The sequence below is a fragment of the Amphiura filiformis genome, chromosome 12 (assembly GCF_039555335.1).
Source record: "Amphiura filiformis chromosome 12, Afil_fr2py, whole genome shotgun sequence".
NCBI lineage: Eukaryota > Metazoa > Echinodermata > Ophiuroidea > Amphilepidida > Amphiuridae > Amphiura > Amphiura filiformis.
Window position 1 is genome coordinate 42,909,878 of NC_092639.1, and position 14,382 is coordinate 42,924,259.

Below are 14,382 nucleotides of genomic sequence, written 5' to 3' on the forward strand. Positions count from 1 at the left end.
GGGTGCCACGCACACGATCACCGACCCCATGCATGCCACGGGGAGTCGCTTGCCCGGCCAGCGATTTGGTGGGCAAATATGACCTAGGGTGATTGCGCAATGGCATCAAGTGGAATTCATGCATGCGCAGTGGTTTTCCTTGTAAGATTTTGTATCTCTCTTATTCTTTCATGACTCCCACTCTCTTACCCACATACTGGCAAGGTCAGCCAGAAAATATAAATTTGTCCAGCTTAGCATCAGTACTGGCCAAATTCGACGTCGGTGTGAAAACATTTATCGGCCGGCATTGGACTTTATTGGACCTTAAAAGTCCCCCTCGAGAAAAAGGTGATAATTGTTGCCAAAAAGGATTGGCAATTCTTAAACAAATTTGGTATATAGCCATCGGCACAATTGTAGAAATCTGGAGTCGAATCGATAGCATACGCTCGTAGTATCTCAGAGATATACTCGTATATACTTGATTGTGATTGAAATATATTATGTCTATATTGGGTGGAAGTTTTACCAAAATATATTTACATATATTATTCACACAATTATTACTTAACGATTAATTGCCAATATACTTCAGGCATTTCACTCTACATGTTGTATAATTTCATTTTTTATCAGATTGGTTTCGGTGATTTTCCACTTAATATTGACGCCGATGGAAAGCGAGCCAGCACTGCCAGGGCATACGTCCATCCTGCGATGAAACGAAAGAATTTCAAAGTCTTATGTAATGCTCATGTTACTAAGGTACTAGTACTTTATTGACTGAAAAGTTAGAGAATTTAATTGCTTAATTTCGCCTTCAGATTCCTTTAAAATGATAATATAACCATAAATCATCCACATAACAGACATTAACATTGTAGGTGTTTTGGGAAGCTTCAATATCCTCAATACGAAAGGTCGCACTTTTCATATGATGATCGACTTTTGTTCCCAGCTACATACACTTTAAGTGCACATCATTAGGTTAATAGAGTTCACTTCGGGACTATTAAATGTCAAAAATGTCAATTTGTAATAATTTGCGATGACATTTGTATTGTATTGCGAGTTTCAAAAAAATCCATTAATTGAAATACTAAGGTGGTTGACCAAGCCCTTAACAAGCTACAAGTTAAGAGAGACCATTATCTGGCCTAGCAAGATATGTTATGATGGTTAGTATTTTGAAGAAATTAACAAGAATTTTTGAAAGATGTGGCAAAGCTTCCATGTAGTTTTCATTCACTAAGGAGACCCAAGGACTTGAAGCAAGTCTATAACAATATATCCATTTGAAGTGAATGGATGACAAAGACTTCATTGTCGGTTCCGATGTCATCATTATCCCCAAATAAGACTTAAACCTGTGTTCACAATCTGTCAAAAGATGGGGTTTCGGCATGCATGGAATGAGAACACTCAAAATATAAAAGCAGTCCTTTTATAATAGGATCGGACAATGCATGGGAATTGCTCATTCTTCTTAGTATGTTATCATGTCATTTGCCACAACAATGTGTATAGTTTAACAGAATCGAAAAAAAGCAATGTTCATATCGGTGAAATCGGTCCAAATCGGTGAAATCAAGTCCAAAGCCATGAAAACTAAAACGTTTACTTTTGTGAGTTTTTGTGTCTTTTCCCAACTACCAGGTTGATATCAAAGATAAGAAAGCTGTAGGAGTTTTCTTTCGTACTGACGATGGTGACAAACGTGTCGCTGTCAACAAGGAGGTCATTGTATCGGGTGGAACCGTCAATTCACCTCAGGTACGTCAAATGGCTTGAGCTCTCGATTCTACCAGACTCTTCATCACAATCTATATCACTTACAAGAAATCGTTCAATCCATTTTCAGACAAACACAAGTAAAGCAAAAGTAACTACAAAAACAGCAGCAACAGTAACAACAACAACAACAACAACCGAAAAAGCTTGATTGGAACATTGCGATTTTTTTTCTTTTCTTACTTAGCTCCTGCTGTTGTCTGGTGTGGGCCCTAAGAGTCATCTGGAAGAGTTTGGTATTGAATGCGTGGCTGATCTACCAGTCGGACAAAACCTACAGGTAAAATTCTACACAACAACAATTAACAGTATATTTATATTTTATCTCTCCAAACATTTGATTGAAATCATGAGAAGTTTCAAGTTAACACGGTCCTAAGCATAAGACATTTTTTGTAGAAATTTTGTTCCGAGATATTGGTGAAAAACTTGCAGGGTATGAACAAAAGAGGTTTCTAAAAGTTGAAAACACAATTGTGTCATTTTAAAGTTTAGATTACTGTCTGTTCAATTAGAGTTAAATATATACTTCCAAAATATACCCCTAAGGTACCTTTTGCAGTAACTGATCACGTAGGCATTTTCCTGAAATCGCAACAACTTTTTAAAACGTTTATTTTTTTCAGGACCATTTAGCTATTCAGATGAAAGTATCTGTCAAACCTGGATCACAAGTAAACACAGTGTCAAATGTGAGTGGGTTCTTTTATATATCATTGTAAATAGTACGCCTATACATTCCGGTAAAATAAGATTCTATTAAATGTATCAGCATTCCTCGTGATCACAGCAGCGCCGATTTTACAACATTCAATTTTGTTTTTCTGCTTGGCTTTCGACGGTAAACTGTGATACTTCATCGTAAACATGGGTTCTGAAATACAATTTATTTGCTTTCTAAAAACATCAATGGTAACAGTTAGAGCATGATTCAGTTGTCAGAATTCTCACTTCTGGTGCATGTTGTCCCAGGCTCGATTTCAAAAACTTGCAAAACAAACAAGCAAATTAGACCCTGATTTGAATTGACCGCATCTAGAGAGTAAATTCAGATTTCCGATCTCCCAATTGTGCATTTAAAATTAGGCATATGAACCATGAGCTAATTCCGTGGTTCGGAGGGGACTTTAAGCAGTCAGGACCGTGTACAGAACAGCCATACCTGTATACTTGTAGCTCATAGTCACTTTTGAGAAGAGTAGGGTGTCAACCTATTACTCTCCCAACCCGGAATTTTAAATGGACCCCAACGGAAATAATCTTCACAAGACTCTTTCTTGTCCGGGGTTGTCAAACAGATCAAATCAAAACAAATAAATAAATTAACAATGTAGCAGTCACAGTTGTCCGGTGCCCAAACATGGCCTGGAAAATAAACTCGATATATAAATCTAACGACTCAAGACGTATCAAGACGTACTCTCCCGACGAAATGTCTATCCGCAGTAACAATTGTTGAATTTTTAGAAAATAATACCAACTTAAAACCTATTTATTTACCATAAAATGTGTATTACATTGCGAATTTCAAAAATCAAAATTATTTGATATCAGAAGGCCATTCTTCGTATTCAGAATGCAATTCGATATGTCTGATGTGCTCTAATGTCCCACAATAAATACTGTCCAAACGTTCATACCCCTTCCCTTAACAGTTTGCAACAAACGAAGCAAATTTCGCCGAAGAAGGTAAAAGCAGCAATGCACTGTAAAAAAAAGCTGTCACCCTATGTAGTTAGAATAATATAAAGGGAGCAGCGGACGCGGACTGTTAAGTTTTGTTATATTAAAGGAGTGTTTCGTGATCCTAGCAATCTCTTTTTGTGACATTTTTCAGTAGATATCCACGAAAAAGCCTATTCCCAAAATTTCAGTTGATTCCGATTTTGCGTTTGCGAGTTATGCATGATTATGTGTATTACACTGCTCCATAGACAATGCGTTGTAATTTCGTTCTGGTGCACCAGACCGAAATTCAAATTTCACGATATCTTTGCAAAACGAATTAATCTGCAAGAAATATTTTGTACATAAACATTATGTAGCCAGAGGTTTCCAGTGATATAAAAATCTCAACTTTTTTGAGAAAAGTGGGGGATGAGGCTGTGGATCACGAAATGCCCTTTAATTGAATACCTGAGTGGAAGAAGGGCCCAACTCCATCAGAACTGTTTTTGAGATATTAAGAAAAAACTTAATATTTGGAAAAGTTTTATAGACAGAATGTTTCCATCTTCAGGGGACCTTTAATACATGAACATACAATATTACATACATTCGAAATTATATATCATGTTTCCATGGTAACGGTACAGGTCTTAATACGAGCTGGAGTTGGGCCCTTCTTCCACTAATATACTGAAAGTGCCAGTTCCGTGTTATAAATAGCTACAGAAATTAGGTAATCACCATTAATTGCACAAGTAGAACTCATGTAATATGTTAGGAAGAAAGTTTATAGTAGTGAAAAGCAGATTTCATGGATGAACAAAATTCCTCTTTAACCCTATATTTGTGGAAGAAGGGCCCAACTCCATGGAGTTGGGCCTTTCTTCCATGAAAACCATGATTAAGTGTACATGGAAGACTATTTAGAGAGTGGATTTTGGCTCATCTTTCACACATAAGGAAGAACAGTCTGCTGGCAATAAAATGCTGGGTCTAACTCATTTTGGTAAAAAATTGGAGTTGGGCCCTTCTTCCACTCAGGTATTCAATTATTAATAGCTTCGCTTTGACACTTTCAGGTTCCCGAGGATACAAAATATGTGAAAGCAACTGGATTTATTAAAACTGGGCTGGAAGAGGTAATTATGAATGTCTTCTTAATATTGAAATTTTGAATGTAAGAACAACACAACAGCTGAACACATAGCATGACCTTCGCGGATGAAGTTTGGAGAAATCGTTCTAAATTTGATCCATACATTAAATATGATAATTAAACCACCTTTCATGAAAGTGATAATTCTTGGATCACATGTCCCAGTGTTTTTCGATGTGGGCATTTTGGCATGAAAACAAAACCATGTAATTGCCAACAGCGAACAAACAGATCTCGCCTATATGCTAATGTAAAAGGTTTGGTGGCTCTGAAAAGAGCTGTTCACTGAAGATGCCCCTTGCTCCCTTGCTCAATTTAAAGTGTTATTTACCTCTAAACTACTTGTTCCTAAGTGGTATAAATATGCCAAATGTGAAGTGCGGAACGTCGCATAAACGACACTTATGAATAAAAAACAATGAGTATTTTTTAATATACATATTTTAAAGAACGCTATCTTGGAACAATATTGATTATGTAATTTTTAATCAAGTTGCTTGACTCGAGAGAAAATATATTTTTCTTGTCTTTCTTGTGCCATATATTGTTGGAACAAAAAATCCCTAAAACGGACGACCTATGATACTTTAAAAGAACATTCTCATTAAAGGTCATTTTTGAAAAAACAAAAACAATCAGACGCTAATTTATTACTGAAATCATACATTATGGCCAACATTTCTAATCGCATTGGATATACGCACTGTGATATTTCCCTATACAAGTGTTACAAACATACGCAAATTTAACGTCGTATAACGACACTTTGGAATAAAAAAAATTTTATCTTTGGATACTATTAATATGTGACTTTTTAATTAAATTGCTTGACTCAAGAGAAATCACGATTTTAAATTGATACATAATTTTAGCAAAATCATGTCACCAGGCTATAAATTGAAATTTAGTTAAAACAAAAAAAATTGATAGATGATGTAATAAAAAAATTTACATACCCTAGAGGTACCTTAAGATGATGAAAATGAGTTTGGAGCTATAGGTTTTCAACTAGAAATACATGGTTTTGATTTTATGCCAAAAAATGCCTAAATCGGCAAAATTCTTATCTAGAAACTCTAGGACATGTGATCCAAGAATTATCACTTTCATGAATGATGGCTCATTATATCTGATGCATTAAAATGATTCTCCAAAGATCATGTATTTTCTTTTTCAAAATAATTAATTAATATCGGTCCATTTTTAAAACATTATACGATAATATATGATTAAAATCAACCAGTAAATGTGATATAGATTTTCCGTCTTGAATGGAAGTAAAACTCACGTTTTGATGAATGATGATGGTCACTTTTAAGTTTGTATGGGAATAGATAAGACAAGACCAACTATTACAGCACAATACAAGGACGATATCTGTAATCAAGTTATATTTGAGTAGGGGTAGCCGATACTCACTTGATTATGCCATGTTTCTATTATTTTGTAGCCAGAAGTGGATTCTCCTGATATACAATTCCACTACCATGGATGTTTCTATGAGTTTGGAATCGATGAAGATAAGCTTCTAGTGCTCAAAGATCCAAAAGTACGTATATGGATTATGGTGCTGGTGATCATAATTTTATACAATTGTTGGTTCAAGATCTTAAGGTGGTACTACACCCCTGGCCAATTTTGTGCCTATTTTTGCATTTTTCTCAAACATTATAGCGCATTGGTGACAAGTAAGATATGTAAGGGACAAGGACTACAACTACTGCACTGAAAATTTTATTTCAGCACAGACCACAGTTGGGGGGTTACAGTCATAAATGAGGGAATACCAATATTTGATCAATAAGTCAATAACTACTTGTCTTGAGTCAATGAAATTCCAGTGTACTAACTGGATTCATTGCCCCTCTAATATACATAACTTTTGTTACCAGTGTTTTAATAGTTTTGAGAAAAATGCAAAAATAGTCACAAATTTATCAAGGGGTGGTGTAGTACCACCTTAAGGAGCACACTATTTATTGTGACAACTGCTATGATCCTATAAGGTCCGCTTATAATTTAATACGGGGCCTAGCCTGACATTATGGTCTCTAGAAACATGACGTTTACACGAAGATAGTCACAGAAATGTCCATGAAAAATCTGTAATCCAACACAGATTTTTACGGACTTTTCTTCAACCAGTCACAGATTTGTGACGGAAAAAAAATGTCACCTATTGGGAAAAATGACACTTTTCATCATTTATCAAACCAAAAGTATTTTTCATAAATATACTTTTTAGGTTCTACCCATCCTATCTCAAGACATGCCACGAGAGGAGCGTCTGGTAAAGGAAGGAATCTGCATTTACCCTACATTCTTACACCCAAAGAGTACTGGTGAGATCAAATTATCCAGCGCTGATCCCATGGCACCGCCATCGATTGATCCAAATTATTTTGATCATCCTTATGATGTGAAGGCTATGATAAGGGTAAAGTTATACTTTTTGGCAAATGAAACTAGCGTATTATAATACCTTAACCAGTTAACTGTTTTTTGAGGTGTTATAATGCTAATTCCTTTGATTGCAAGTCAATACAAGCTCCAAATGCCCACCCAGTGTTTTGTTTTACAACCACCCAGGAGTGATTTGGTGATGTGTGCCCTTACACAACTTTTTTTTCTCATTTCCATTTATCAAAAAGGTGCTTTTATTTGTTACATATATATATAACACACAAATCGAAAATGCATCCAATACCTAGCCCAAAGAAATATCCCACCAGTCCCACCAGCCCCTTGAAGGTGCCGGTGAAAACGTTTTACATGCACAGCTCATTCCAGAAATCTTTGTTGAACTTATATTCCAACATACACTCCCTTACACAACGTACAACTGTTTGTTGACCCAAACCCCATGATTACTCCAGTAATTATATAATTGAGATACGCGATTTCGTTGATGATTTATGAACTTGATCAAGTTGGTTAATATAATAATGTAGACGGTCAATTGAATTGAGTTGCCTTGCTTTTCCTATTCACGGTTGACAAAGCACTCATTTGAGACATAGGGTGTCTGTTTTGAAATATATGAATTTTATGAAACTACCTGATTTTTAAACCGGTCCACGGATTCAAAATATCAATCAGTGATCTGTATAATGATCTGTATAACAATTTGTCATTGATTGATACTTGAGTTGGAACGGATTGAAAATTTAGGTAGTTGTGTACAATTCTTATAATTCAAGAACAGAGCGGTCAATTGTCAAAATGTAAAAAGTATAAGTATGTAATAGCAGTTTTATTCCTTAACCCCCATCAACTATTTAGCTCTAGCTGGTTTGGATACTCAAATACCGAAAAGTAAGTTTCCAACGACACAGTTCTTTTAGGGACATTCTGTATGTCAAATTTGGTGTCAAAACAAATGCATGAGTTCCCTCCGAGGCTATGCAAAGATACCTTCATTATTGCGGTCATTATGGACGTTTGAATGGTACAGGGACTTTTGGAACACGCTGTACTTAACCATGTTAACATAACTTTGAAACCAACCAAAACAAACACTGATAAAACATTCGAATTTATAAGAACCAGGAAAAATTTGTATTTTCAAATACCATTTTAATATTATATCAAGTCTTTAAATGTCTACATAATCAAATTATTAACGGGAAGTATTTTTAGCAACAGTTATGTAACAGAATAACTGAATCTTTCACATAATATTATTGTATTGATCTGCATTTCAGTATCAACGTTTATCACTTTTTTTTTATTCAGGGAATTCGTATTGCGAAAGAGCTTTTAGAAACCAAAGCTATGGCACCATTTGAGTAAGTACATACATAATATTCGCTCTCAAATCATTTGGGTGGCAAAAAATGTACTAAGCTACCCCATATAAATTGACAACATGTGTACAAATAATGTGTGTAAAGTGTAGGGGTGAGGGTGGGTGTAAATGTGCAGTGGAGGGGAGTGTATAATTACTTCCAGTACATACTTCACAAAATAATAGTCTAGGAGACTTTATATAGGTAAATAAAAAGACATGCACAACAAAAGCAACTTTTACAAATACAAGGTTTTATCACATAAGATTGTTGATCTTCAGATTTGAAATAATAATTTCATAAGTGCAACGGACCTTTCCTTGCAGGTGCAAATTGAATTGTTTGAAGATGCCTGATAGTAAACATGATGAATGGTCTGATGAAAATCTAGAGGCCTTTGCACGTCATTATGCCTGGACGCTATACCATCCCACGTCAACTTGTAAAATGGGTGCTAAGGATGACCCTACTGCTGTGGTTGACCCTCAACTCAGGCAAGTGTCAGCTACTGTGTGAGAGATGTGGGGTGGGGTGTGAATAGTCTGTTAAGAACCTAAACACCGATGCACGCAGAACCTGTATACAAATATCCGATCCTACATCGGGTGTTAAAATGGGTGTTAAAGGTGTGTGATGACATCGACAGCATCATCCCAAATTTTCCAGAAGGCCTACCACATAACAATGCACCACACGAGATATGTTTCATTAAATGGTATGAACAAACACGTGGTAAAAGTGGTAACCAACACCTGAAGTATGTACACGATCTTATAGCATTACCACATTTGTGCTTCTCATATAAAACCGCTGGATCAATACAGCTCAAAATTTGGAAAAAGATTGTTTTAAGTATAGGCTCCAGTCTGTGGAGTAGGGGTGTGGTTGTGTAGGTTGTACTTTTGTGCGATGGTGTGAGTTTGTATGTCTGCAATTTGCATGTATGTGCTGAGAGGGAGATGTACATACTGCAGAAATAAAAGAGACACTGACACAGACGGTAGACACTTTCTTGGTTTTATGCTAACATTCTCTGTGATAAGTCTCTCTTCTTTCCATTTTCACAGAGTGCTAGGAATTGAAGGTCTTCGTGTTATTGATGCTTCCATCATGCCTAATGTGACTTCAGGGAATACAAACGCACCGTGTATTATGATTGGAGAGAAGGGTGCCGATTTGATCATTAATGAAGGGAAATAATAGGGCAAGATGGATGTGACTTTCATCTTAAGACTTATATGCTGAAACAAATCCATAAAGAGGTTTAAAAACGAGAAAAGAATCTGAAATTCAGTGTGGTATAGGCATGTAGGCCTGATTTGAGATTTTGTTTTGTTTTGTTGAAGCGGTTGAGACGTGCAGTAGTAATATGAGAATTTTTACGCTTTGAAGCTTATACGGTATTGTGGTCTTCTAAACGCTTCTAAATTATCTAGCTAGATAAGACTATTAAAAGAAATAACCCATTGTCCTTGACGGTGTCACTGCATTTACACCCCCTTTTTCCCTGTCCAACACCCAAAACCACCCCCCACACACATACCCCCACACCCCAGGCCTAGTTAGCCTTAGGAACACAAATTGCGAACATCTCAATTATTTGCGGCAATTTTAGGCAAAACATTTATTCTTATTGTTGTGAACTCTGCAAAATGACGAAAAGATATTTTTCTATATCATGCACCGTGGGAATTCTCATGAATTAGAGAACAGGGATGAGACGGTACCGTCAAATGCCCTGTATGCCATCCTCATCACAAAAAATATTCCAATATTAAAAACACTTAAACTGAAAATGACATAACAGGATAAGGAATTGCAACCGTTTTGCCCTGTATAAGAATTACATCCAGGTACATAATAATTATTAAATATAAAACAATTAAATGCAAAGAACACCGACCTGTTACCCATTAATATGCAATGTCACATACACACCCACTTTCACTTAGTCTTCACCTCGCACAACCAATTTCCTTTTTTCTCTTCGTACTCCGTCAATACGTCGCACACCACTTTCACTCCGTCCTTCACCCCGTACACCACTTCCAATCCGTCCCCAGCTTCACAACCTTACATTCCACTTGGACTCTAAATCATTCACATGGCATCGTCGTAACAACATTCAAAATAACAAAAATAATATCATTGCACATAATTGCAAATATCAATTGTAACCAATTAAGCAGGAGAACCTACCAAGATTATTAAAATATACAAATTCAGCAATATAGTAAATTAATAAAATTGCTAACCGACTTGTAAATAGAGCAAAACGTGTACTATTTATACAAATTATTTTGTTTTAAGTATATATTTTGCAGATTTATATCTGGTGATAAACCAATTTTCTTGTACTCAAAAGGCTGTGTATGACCAATTGTGATAGGTCATTGTTGGAACATATGTAGATGTAGATTTCTTAACCAAATTCTGATTCCGAACCAACTTAGAGTTTGTATGTTAAAGAATATATCCGATATTAAAGAAAGTATAAGAATGAATGCAGGAAACCACTCCCAAAATAGTTAATCATATAATTGCCTTATAATGTGTCATTATTTGTAGTAAATCTCTCTTCAAAAGCTCAACATTTCAGATAGCCTTATTGAAATTAATAAACTTTTCTTACTATTTTGGTAAAAGTAATTTCAATGCAAAATCCATATCTTTATATTATAAATATTAATGGTCTACAGCATTCAAGTTGCAAATTGCAAATTATAATTGCTATTGAAATAATGAAACAGTTACATAACAATGATTAAAACGTGGTGCGATACTGTATAACGCAGTTGTTGTAACTACAAATTTCGAACGTTTCAATTATTGAAACTGCTCAAAACGTGAGTCCAATTGAATATATGAATCCAATTTGATCTTGTATTAAACCTGATGAATGACAAACTTCACAAATTTAACAATGTACGATGCCGATAAATTCGTCCTCCGTGGTTGACACGTACCTGGGCTGATTGTGTTTGTTTTATGCCAGTCAAAGTCCAACAGAGTCCGATTGCGTTTTGTTAAACTACTTGCAGCGTGTGAATTTTCCTGCAATTGAGCATTTTTATTCTGAAATATGGCCAATTTGCAAGATTCTTACGATTATGTTGTTTGTGGTGGTGGTAGCGCAGGTTGCGTCGTAGCTTCCCGATTATCTGAGGATCCTAATCGTAGCGTGTTACTTCTTGAAGCAGGACCGTCGGATCTTGATTGGATCGACACACATACCCCGTCACTAGCGAGTTCATTGCAGAGGACTAAGGTGGATTGGGATTATAAGGTAGGGTTACTCAACTTTCATACCTTGAACAGTTAAAGACTGGAACTCATTACCCGAAGCAGTGGTTTCAATAGCAGGCAGAACCCAAACAAATCAAAGAAGCAGTAGAGAATTACCAAAGAAGCAAAGCAGCCAACCAAAATAACTAAATTTCATCTGCATGCGCACTACCCTGACCGTTTGATTCCACCAGGGATGTTGGCCATTAAATGAAAAGAAGAAGAAGAAGAAGAGGAATAAATGCCATCAGTAAATGAAAGAGTAAGGGATTTTTTAAAACATCACTCAGTTTTTCCAAAACCAGTAAACAAGTGAATAATATGATGCTAATACAAAATGGTAGCATCGGTTGTTAAGTGTTGACATCAGAATGATTTTTTCTATAAATATCACTAGTGGAAATTGAAAATGAGAATTGGATAAAACTATGTGAATTGAAAATTTTCTCATTTCTATGAACCTTTCTCATTCCGAATGAATGAGAAATACTAATTAACGTGTCAATAACCTTTCACGAGTATTACATTTTCAGGTGGTTGAGATAATTCTCATTCATTTGGATGAGAAAGTTTAATTCTCATCGTCCGATTCTCATCGCTTTGAAAGAATTTTCATTATACATTTCTACTAGTGTATCTTCTTGTGTTTCAGTGCAAGATACAAACGAAATCCTATCTCGCATTCGAAGATGTAACATGGAGTCGTGCTAAGGTAAGCTGCAAAACCCCCTTTGATTTCATTAATTAATAATTATATATACATAATTATATGCATATACTGATAATATGTTACAATATGTTATAATAGACTTTCGAAAGTATGAAAAATTAAACTTTAGAAACAAGTGACAAGGTTTGGGGTCATATTGTACATTGCAATCTTATTCATTGCATATCTACATGCATACTAAACTATATGGCTTAATTAGCGCACACAAGAATACAATTTGGGCAAACTACAGTATATTTTTGACACTCTTCTTTTGAATCAATATTTCGCATCTAAGTGTGCCCACTTTTTCTAATTATGCAATAAGCAAATATTTTGATAATTCTAAACCGTCACCTTCCAATGAAAATATAACACTGTGATAGTATGCCACATTTCCACAGTATAAAAATGGTTTCCGCTTTGAGATAATGACACAAAGCTTTTTGCATTAGTAATAAGTTTTGTTTATTTATGTTCCTATAGGTACTCGGTGGTTGTAGTAGTCATAATTACATGGTGTTCACGCGATGTTCAGCCGCTGACTATGATTCATGGGCCAGGTTAGGTTGCGAAGGCTGGAGCTGGAAAGATGTTTTGCCGTGTTTTCTAAAGGCCGAAAATGGGATATGGTAAGAGGATGAATTTCCTATAGTATAGTAGTAGAGTTATAAGACCACTGAGCACCACTAATAATACGTTTCAACGCGTCGACATTCAAAATAAGCGCGGACATTAGACATATCGCCGGTGCCCTGTGGGTTAAGGCCCTTAAGGCTCGCTGTGTCGAAGGTTTGACTTGTTGAAAATAAGGTTCTCTATATCGAAATTATTTCATATTCGTTATTTCGTCCTTTTTTAAATATCTTTTAATACATACAGAACCATATTGTTCGACTTTATAATGATGACCATGTTTATTGATATGCAATCTATTGTCTTCTTTCTTTTCTTCTTGGCAGTCCCAGTTTTGCCGGTTCTGAATTCCATAACGTTGGTGGGCCTGTAACAGTATCCAAACCTCATCGTCCTACTACTGTGTCCTCAGGCTTTATAGAAGCAGGTTTGTACAATGGTTTTTTAATGAAAATTGGCGTATCCATCTTACAATACAAAGGTATATGTATCCATCTTACAAAAGTGTTGCACAACTACTGACTTTGTGACTTCCTTTTTTCTTGTTATATTCACTGCATGATTGAAAATGGTCCTTTTCTGTGTTGTTGTGTGCTTTTTAATAGGCTATGTTTTCAATCACAATTACCACAATTATCGCAATAATGCAACTTAATTTGAAAAGCAAAATTTTAATATTGCATGATTATAGGTCTCGAACTTGGATACAAAAACGTTGACGTTAACAGCGGAGATATTGTAAGTAAACTCAGTTTGAATCTTATCTTTTAGAGATTTTTTTCTGCAGGGCCGAGACACTCGCATTCAGCCCCTGTATAAACTAAACAGTAACGTCACTTTCAAATGTATTTGGGGGAATTTTTAGCCTAAAATTTACCTACGTGACATAATTATGCAGACGCAAATGCTTGGATATTGCTTCAATAGTGAAACTTAGTTCCAGATCTATATGGGATTTATACATGTTATTCGATACCTTAAGGTTTTCCAACACTTCCCATAAACCTCTCGGTCCCATGCACAGACAGTCACACCTAGATACAAAGAGTACAGGTGTTAACCGTATAGGATGTTAAGCCCGACTGTCACAATCCACCCGAGACCAAGTTAATAATTAATTATAAGATCTGGAATTGGTAATTATTTGATCAAAAATGGTACAAAGAAGGGCATAATTCTGAAATCTTCTACGCTGGCATCACATGTTTAGATCTATTGGCATGTCGAAAGGCACCGTAAAGAATTTTTGGCTTATCAAAAGGGGAGCGAGCGATTTTTAACAGACCATTTTGAGAATTCATCACCCAGTTGATACACATAATTATTGCAAGGCCCCAAATAAATATGTTACTTCATTTCATATTTTT

The 14,382-nt window shown here is 35.7% G+C and overlaps 1 long non-coding RNA gene across 1 annotated transcript; it reads left to right on the forward strand.

Annotated features, from left to right (window-relative positions):
* The first annotated feature begins 1,973 nt into the window (after window positions 1-1,973).
* Window positions 1,974-4,566, forward strand: LOC140166247 (uncharacterized). The gene is made up of 3 exons (XR_011860835.1): window positions 1,974-2,053; window positions 2,400-2,465; window positions 4,521-4,566. It is a non-coding gene; the product is annotated as an uncharacterized lncRNA (long non-coding RNA).
* The last annotated feature ends 9,816 nt before the right edge of the window (window positions 4,567-14,382 follow it).